At 38.8% G+C, this 8,493-nt stretch overlaps 1 non-coding gene across 1 annotated transcript; it reads left to right on the top strand.

Annotated features, from left to right (window-relative positions):
- Window positions 1–7,659: 7,659 nt before the first annotated feature.
- Window positions 7,660–7,767, top strand: LOC148567103 (small nucleolar RNA R71). Its single transcript, XR_015882643.1, has one exon. It is a non-coding gene; the product is annotated as a small nucleolar RNA R71 (small nucleolar RNA).
- The last annotated feature ends 726 nt before the right edge of the window (window positions 7,768–8,493 follow it).

Raw genomic sequence — 8,493 nt, 5'->3', positions numbered from 1 at the left:
ATTAAACCCTTTATTTTCCAAAGTAACAGTATTAATATTTAAAATATTAATTATTTAATCCGAATCATATAAAAATCCTTATTATTTCACAACTACCAACTTTATAATATAATTATAGAAAATAATCCAATAATTATCAAATTGGATAATAAATCATAACTTGTCTCAAATTCAATAAATCACAACTTGCCTTAATTATCTTTAATAAAAGTGATTCCCGAAATTAAAGCTATAAATAACTATATGATTTGAGACTTGATCATAATAAGACTTTTCAAAAGTTTTGTGTCTTACATCCTACCCACCTTATAAAAATTTTTGCTCTCGAAAATTGATACAAAACGAAAGAAATTCCATAACAGTTCACCCTTGAACACATTTAAGGAAGAAGCAAAAACATCTCATCATATAAACATATATGCGATTTTCAAATACTTTGATTGTCATATGCATAAGGATGCAAAGGTAGAAATGTGAGTGCAAAGCAAACGCTATAAGGTAGGCTCAATGCAAAAGGTGACATGGGTCAAACATGTGATAGTAAGGTAAGGCATTGAAGGTTATAAAACAAGATGATGTTACAACGACGTGCTCAACATCCGTACACTAATCTCATCTCAACCTCAAAGCTTCAACCTTCCAACTCCATCAAGCGCTTTACAATCCCCATGTCCGATCATAAGCCTAATGGTCGCAAACCTGTTCGCAAGGAACAAAACACCCACAACTTATAACGTCGCACACCTACCGCTTCAACTTCCATATACACATATCATGTCTTAAAGAACTAACGCATCGCACTACTACGTCTACAAGTCGCACGTGATATCAAAACAATTCTCGAGTCTACTCAGAAGAATACCAGATTCAGAAAGGAAAGACATATGTCAAGAGTAATACTCATAGATTTGGGAGAATGTATCCAATCCAGGTAAACAAAGACACTCAACCAATGAAGTTTGCTAGAAATAAATCGATTGAAAACTTCAAAGATAACCCTTGTATCAAAGAAATCCAACAGGACCAATAAGAAGAAAATTCAGCGCATTATTTTGAAACAAACTCAAGCTGAGTCGAGGAAGCATGAAGTTTACAGAAGAGAATATTTCAAACCCAAGACAAAGCTCAGAGATCTCAAGAGCATGATTAAAAATACTTCTGAATACACTGTTCATGAAAGAGTCAAAAACTTGCGAAAAAACCACTTTGCAGTCTAGAAGAAAAGTTGAGCAACAAACATTCTTCAAGAGAGTAGCAAAAGCATAAACGTGGCTTTACTTCAATACAATTTCATGTTGAAGCAGATTATGTAAAGTTTTAAAAATAAAATGCACACAAGTTTGGCTAAGAGCTAAAATATTTCCTCAAATATCTTAGAAAGATAATTAGGTGTACAGCCTAACCAAACTCAGTTCATAAAAACTCGGAAGTAATCAAATACTTGTTCAAAAATCTCCAAAGTCCATATTCAAACAAGCGTGTATAAAAATCTTAGCAAGGTCGAAAGAGAAAATTAAACTCTATTTGGAAAAGAAAATCCAAGGTAAAAGTTTGCTTACAAATTGGTAAAGGAAATAAGTGGTGCGTTACAAACGAACCAGTTTCCACTAAACAAGGAAGCTTTTTAAAACTTCATTTAAAATAGCACATGCCAATTTTAAAACAATTTCGTCAAAAATTGAACAATGATTTCAATTATAACCAAGCAACTGAAAAATAATTTCGATTTGGAACTTCTTCAAAGAGAGTTCAATCTGCTTTATAAAATTCAAAACAAGATTCCAAAAGTATACTTGAAATCACCATCTCACAACGATATTCAAGAAGATTAAGATGTACTAAAAAGAAGTTGGTGCGCAGAAATTGTGATTACACTTTGATTATGTAAAATTCATCGCTCTTTCTTTCCCTGGCAATGGCGCCAAAAATATGATGCCAATACCATGGTTCACAACTTCGCACAACTAACCAGCAAGTGCACTGGGTCGTCCAAGTAATACCTTACGTGAGTAAGGGTCGAATCCCACGGAGATTCTTGGTATGAAGCAAGCTATGGTCACCTTGTAAATCTCAGTCAGGCGGATATAAAATAGTAATGGGGTTTTCGAAAATAATTAATAAGATAGGGATAGAAATACTTATGTAAATCATTGGTGAGAATTTCAAATAAGCGAATAGAGATGCTTTCGTTCCTCTGAACCTCTGCTTTCCTGCTATCTTCATCCAATCAGTTTTACTCCTTTCCATGGCTGGCTTTATGTAATGCATTACCATTGTCAATGGCTACTTTCGGTCTTCTCTCGGGAAAATAATCCAAATGCCCTGTCACGGCACGGCTAATCGTCTGGAGGCATTACCCTTGTCAATGGTTACATCCTATCCTCTCAGTGAAAATGGTCAACGCACCTTGTCACGGCACGGTTATTCATCTGTCGGTTCTCGATCATGCTGGAATAGGATTTACTATCCTTTTGCGTCTGTCACTACGTCCAGCAATCGCGAGTTTGAAGCTCGTCACAGTCATTCAATCATTGAATCCTACTCGGAATACCACAGACAAGGTTTAGACTTTCCGGATTCTCTTGAATGCCGCCATCATTCTAGCTTACACCACGAAGATTCCGATTAAGAGATCTAAGAGATACTCATTCAGTCAAAGGTAGAACGGAAGTGGTTGTCAGGCACGCGTTCATAGGGAATGATGATGATTGTCACGTTCATCACATTCAGGTTGAAGTGCGAATGAATATCTTAGAAGCAAAATAAGATGAATTGAATAGGAAACAATAGTACTTTGAATTAATCTTTGAGGAACAGCAGAGCTCCACACCTTAATCTATGGAGTGCAGAAACTCTACCGTATGAAAATACATAAGTGAAAGGTCCAGGCATGGCCGAATGGCCAGCCCCTCTGATCTAAGAACTAGGCGTCCAAAGATATCTAATACAATAGTAAAAGGTCCTATTTATAATAAACTAGCTACTAGGGTTTACAGAAGTAAGTAATTGATGCATAAATCCACTTCCGGGGCCCACTTAGTGTGTGCTTGGGCTGAGCTTGAATGTTACACGTGCAGAGGTCATTCTTGGAGTTGAACGCCAGCTTTTGTGCCAGTTTGGGCGTTGAACTCCACTTTGCAACTTGTTTCTGGCGCTGGACGCCAGAATTGGGCAGAGAGCTGGCGTTGAACGCCAGTTTTCATCGTCTAAACTTGGGAAAAGTATAGACTATTATACATCGCTTGAAAGCCCTAGATGTCTACTTTCCAACGCAATTGGAAGCACGCCATTTCAAGTTCTGTAGCTCCAAAAAATCCATTTTGAGTGCAGGGAGGTCAGAATCCAACAGCATCAGCAGTCCTTCTTCAACCTCTGAATCTGATTTTTGCTCAAGTCCCTCAATTTCAGCCAGAAAATACCTGAAATCACAGAAAAATACACAAACTCATAGTAAAGTCCAGAAATTTGAATTTAACATAAAAACTGATGGAAACATCCCTAAAAGTAACTAGATTCTACTAAAAACATACTAAAAACAATGTCAAAAAGCGTATAAATTATCCGCTCATCACAACACCAAACTTAAATTGTTGCTTGTCCCCAAGCAACTGAAAATCAAATAGGATAAAAAGAAGAGAATATACTATAAATTCCAAACTATCAATGAAACATAGCTCCAATCAGATGAGCGGGACTTATAGCTTTTTGCCTCTTGAATAGTTTTGGCATCTCACTTTATCCATTGAGGTTCAGAATGATTGGCATCTATAGGAACTCAGAGTTCAGATAGTGTTATTGATTCTCCTAGTTCAGTATGATGATTCTTGAACACAGCTATTTTATGAGTCTTGGCCGTGGCCCTAAGCACTTTGTTTTCCAGTATTACCACCGGATACATAAATGCCACAGACACATAATTGGGTGAACCTTTTCAGATTGTGACTCAGCTTTGCTAAAGTCCCGAATTAGAGGTGTCCAGGGTTCTTAAGCACACTCTTTTTTTTTTTGCTTTGGACCTTGACTTTAACCGCTCAGTCTCAAGTTTTCACTTGACACCTACACGCCACATGCACATGGTTAGGGACAGCTTGGTTTAGCCGCTTAGACCAGGATTTTATTCCTTTAGGCCCTCCTATCCACTGATGCTCAAAGCCTTGGGATCCTTTTTATTTGCCCTTGCCTTTTGGTTTTAAGGGTTACTGGCTTTTTGCTCTTGCCTCTTGATTTTAAGAGCTTTGGCTTTTTCTGCTTGCTTTTTCTCTTTCTTTCTATTTTTATTTTTTTTTCGCCTATTTTATTATATTTTTTTTCTGCAAGCTTTGTTCTTTGCTCCTTTTTCTTGCTTCAAGAATCATTTTTATGATTTTTCAGTTTATCAAATAACATGTCTCCTAGTCATCATTCTTTCAAGAGCCAACATATTTAACATTCTTAAACAACAACTTCAAAAGACATATGCACTGTTCAAGCATACATTCAGAAAACAAGAAGCATTGTCACCACATCAATATAATTAAGCTAAGTTCAAGGATAAATTCGAAACTCATGTACTTCTTGTTCTTTTGAATTAAAACATTTTTCATTTAAGAGAGGTGATAGATTCATAGGACATTCATAACTTTAAGACATAGTTACTAACTACTAATGATCATGTAATGAAGACACAAACATAGATAAGCACATAACATAGAAAATGAAAAACAGAAGAAATAAGAACAAGGAATGAATCCACCTTAGTGATGGTGGCGTTTCCTTCTTGAGGAACCGATGATGTCCTTGAGCTCTTCTATGTCTCTTCCTTGTCTTTGTTGCTCCTCCTTCATTACTTTTTGATCTTCTCTTATTTCATGAAGGATGATGGAGTGCTCTTGATGTTCCACCCTTAGTTGTCCCATGTTGGAACTTAATTCTCCTAGGGAGTTGTTGATTTGCTCCCAAAAATTCTGTGGAGGAAACTGTATCCCCTGAGGTATGAGCTTCTTCATGTGCCTATTGAGATTCATGAATGTGCTCTCTTGTTTGCTCCATCCTTTTCTTAGTGATGGGCTTGTGAGATGGATCTTTCCATCTCCCATGGCTCAGAGGTGGAAGCAATTGTCTTCCCTTTCCTCTTTCTTGAGGTTTCTCTGGCCTTAGGTGCCATTAATGGTTATGGAAAAACAAAAAAAAGCTATACTTTTACCACACCAAACTTAGAATGTTGCTCGCCCTCGAGCAAAAGAAGAAAGAATAGAAGAAGAAGAAGAAGATATGGAGGAGATGGAGGGATGTGTGTATTTGGCCATATGGGTGGGATTGGGTGGGAGAGAGATGTGAATTTTGAAGGTAGGTGGGTGTATGGATGTGAGTGGTAAATGGAAAACAGAAGGGATGGTCATGAATGGAAAGAGAGATGATGAGGTAGGTGGGGATCCTGTGGGGTCCACAGATCCTGAGATGATTCTGTGGGGTCCACAGATCCTGAGGTGTTCAAGGATTTACAACCTTGCACCAAATTAGGCATGTAAAATGCCCTTGCTCACAACTCTGGGCGTTCAGCACCAGGTTGTTGCCCATTTTGGGCGTTCAACGCCCATTTGTTGCCCATTTCTGGCGTTGAACGCCAAAACCATGCTTGTTCTGGGCGTTCAGCGCCAGCTCCTCTCCAGGGTGCAATTCTGGCGTTCAGGGCCCAGATGATGCCCATTTTGGGCGTTCAGTGCCCATATACTGCCTATTTTAGGCGTTCAGCGCCAGAACCATGCTCTGTTCTGGCGTTGAACGCCAAGCAGATGCTTCCTCCAGGGTGTGATTTTTCTTCTGCTGTTTTTGATTCCGTTTTCAATTTTTATATTTATTTTGTGACTCCACATGATCATGAACCTATAAAGACATATAACCAAGAAAAATATAGTTAGATAAATAAAAATTGGGTTGCCTCCCAACAAGCGCTTCTTTAATGTCAATAGCTTGACAGTGGGCTCTCATGGAGCCTCACAGATGTGCAGAGCTATGTTGAGACCTCCCAACACCAAACTTAGAGTTTGGATATGGGGGTTTGACACCAAACTTAGAGTTTGGTTGTGGCCTCCCAACACCAAACTTAGAGTTTGATTGTGGGGGCTTTGGTTGACTCTGCTTTGAGAGAAACTTTTTCTACTTCCTCTCCATGGATGCAGAGAGAGATCCTTGAGTTGTAAACACAAGGTTGTCCTTATTCAATTGAAGGATCAATTCTCCTCTGTCCACATCAATCACAGCTCTTGCTGTGGCTAGGAAAGGTCTTCCTAGGATGATGGATTCATCCTCTTCCTTTCCAGTATCCAGGACTATAAAATCAGTAGGGATGTAAAGGCCTTCAACCTTTATTAACACGTCCTCTACTTGTCCATAAGCCTATTTTCTTGAATTGTCTGCCATCTCTAATGAGATTTTAGCAGCTTGCACCCCATAGATTCCCAGTTTCTCTATTACAGAGAGGGGCATGAGGTTTATCCCTGAACCAAGGTCACACAGAGCCTTAAAGATCATAGTGCCTATGGTATAAGGTATTATGAACTTTCCAGGATCCTGTCTCTTCTGAGGCAATGTCAGTTGATCCAGATCACTTAGTTCATTGGTGAACAAGGGAGGTTCATCTTCTCAAGTTTCAATACCAAATAATTTGGCATTCAGCTTCATGATTGCACCAAGAAACTTGGCAGTTTGCTCTTCAGTAACATCCTCATTCTCTTCAGAAGAGGAATACTCATCAGAGCTCATGAATGGCATAAAGAGGTTCAATAGAGTCTCTATGGTCTCTAGATGAGTCTCAGATTCCTTTGGTTCCTCAGAGGGAAACTCCTTATTGATCACTGGACGTCCCAGGAGGTCTTCCTCCTTGGGATTCACGTCCTCTCCTTCCCTTACAGGTTCGGCCATGGTGCTTATGTCAATGGCCTTGCACTCTCCTTTTGGATTCTCTTCTGTATTGCTTGGGAGAGTACTAGGAGGGATTTCAGTGATCCTTTTACTCAGCTGGCCCACTTGTGCTTCCAAATTTCTAATGGAAGACCTTGTTTCATTCATGAAACTTACAGTGGCCTTGGATAGATTAGAGACTAAGTTTGCTAAATTAGAGGTATTTTGTTCAGAGTTCTCTGTCTGTTGCTGAGTGGATGATGGAAAAGGTTTATTATTGTTAAACCTGTTTCTTCCACCATTATTAAAGCCTTGTTGAAGCCTTTGATCCTTTCATGAGAGATTTGGATGATTTCTCCATGATGGGTTATAGGTGTTTCCATAAGGTTCACCTAAGTAATTCACCTTTGCTATTGCAGGATTTTCAGGATCATAAGCTTCTTCTGCATAAGAAGCCTCTTGAGTACTGTTGGATGCAGCTTGCATTCCATTCAGACTCTGAGAAATTATATTGACTTGATGAGTCAATACTTTGTTCTGAGCCAATATGGCATTCAGAGTATCAACTTCAAGAACTCCCTTCTTCATAGGCGTCCCATTATTCACAGGATTCCTCTCAGAAGTGTACATAAACTGGTTATTAGCAACCATGTCAATGAGTTCTTGAGCTTCTACAGGCGTTTTCTTTAGATGAATGGATCCACCTGCAGAAGTATCCAATGACATCTTTGATATCTCAGATAAACCATCATAGAAGATATCCAGGATGGTCCATTCTGAAAGCATGTCAGAAGGACACTTTTTGGTCAACTGCTTGTATCTTTCCCAAGCTTCATAGAGGGATTTACCTTCTTTCTGTCTGAAGGTTTGAACATCCACTCTAAGCTTGCTCAGCTTTTGAGGAGGAAAGAACTTGGCTAAGAAAGCCGTGACCAGCTTATCCCAAGAGTTCAGGCTATCTCTGGGTTGAGAGTCCAACCAGATTCTAGCTCTGTCTCTTACAGAAAATGGGAAAAGCATGAGCCTGTAGACTTCAAGATCTACTCCATTAGTCTTAATAGTATCACAGATCTGCAAGAATTCAGTTAAGAACTGAAAAGGATCTTCAGATGGAAGTCCATGAAACTTGCAGTTCTGCTGCATCAGAGAAATTATCTGAGGTTTCAGCTCAAAGTTATTTGCTCCAATGGCAGGAATGGAGATGCTTCTTCCATGTAAATTGGAATTAGGTGCAGTAAAGTCACCAAGCATTCTCCTTGCATTATTATTATTTTCGACTGCCATCTCCTCTTCCTGTTCGAAAATTTCTGAAAGGTTATCTCTGGATTGTTGTATTTTAGCTTCTCTTAGTTTCCTTTTCAGAGTCCTTTCAGGTTCTGGATTTGCTTCAACAAGAATATTCTTGTCTTTGCTCCTGCTCATATAAAAAAGAGAGAACAGAAAAATAATAATAATAATAGTGGTCCTTTTTACCACAGTATAGAGGTCCCAGTGTGAGTAGAAGAAAAGAAGAAGAAGAAATTCGAACACAGATGGAAGAGAGGGTTCGAATTTGGGTGAGATTAAGTGTTAGTAGATGATTAAATAAATAGAATAATATGAGAGAGGGAGAGG

This window comes from Arachis ipaensis, chromosome B4 (genome assembly GCF_059453495.1).
Source record: "Arachis ipaensis isolate K30076 ecotype BB chromosome B4, ASM5945349v1, whole genome shotgun sequence".
Lineage (NCBI taxonomy): Eukaryota > Viridiplantae > Streptophyta > Magnoliopsida > Fabales > Fabaceae > Arachis > Arachis ipaensis.
The sequence above is the reverse complement of the archived record's forward strand: the minus strand, read 5'-3'. Positions and strand labels throughout refer to the sequence as shown.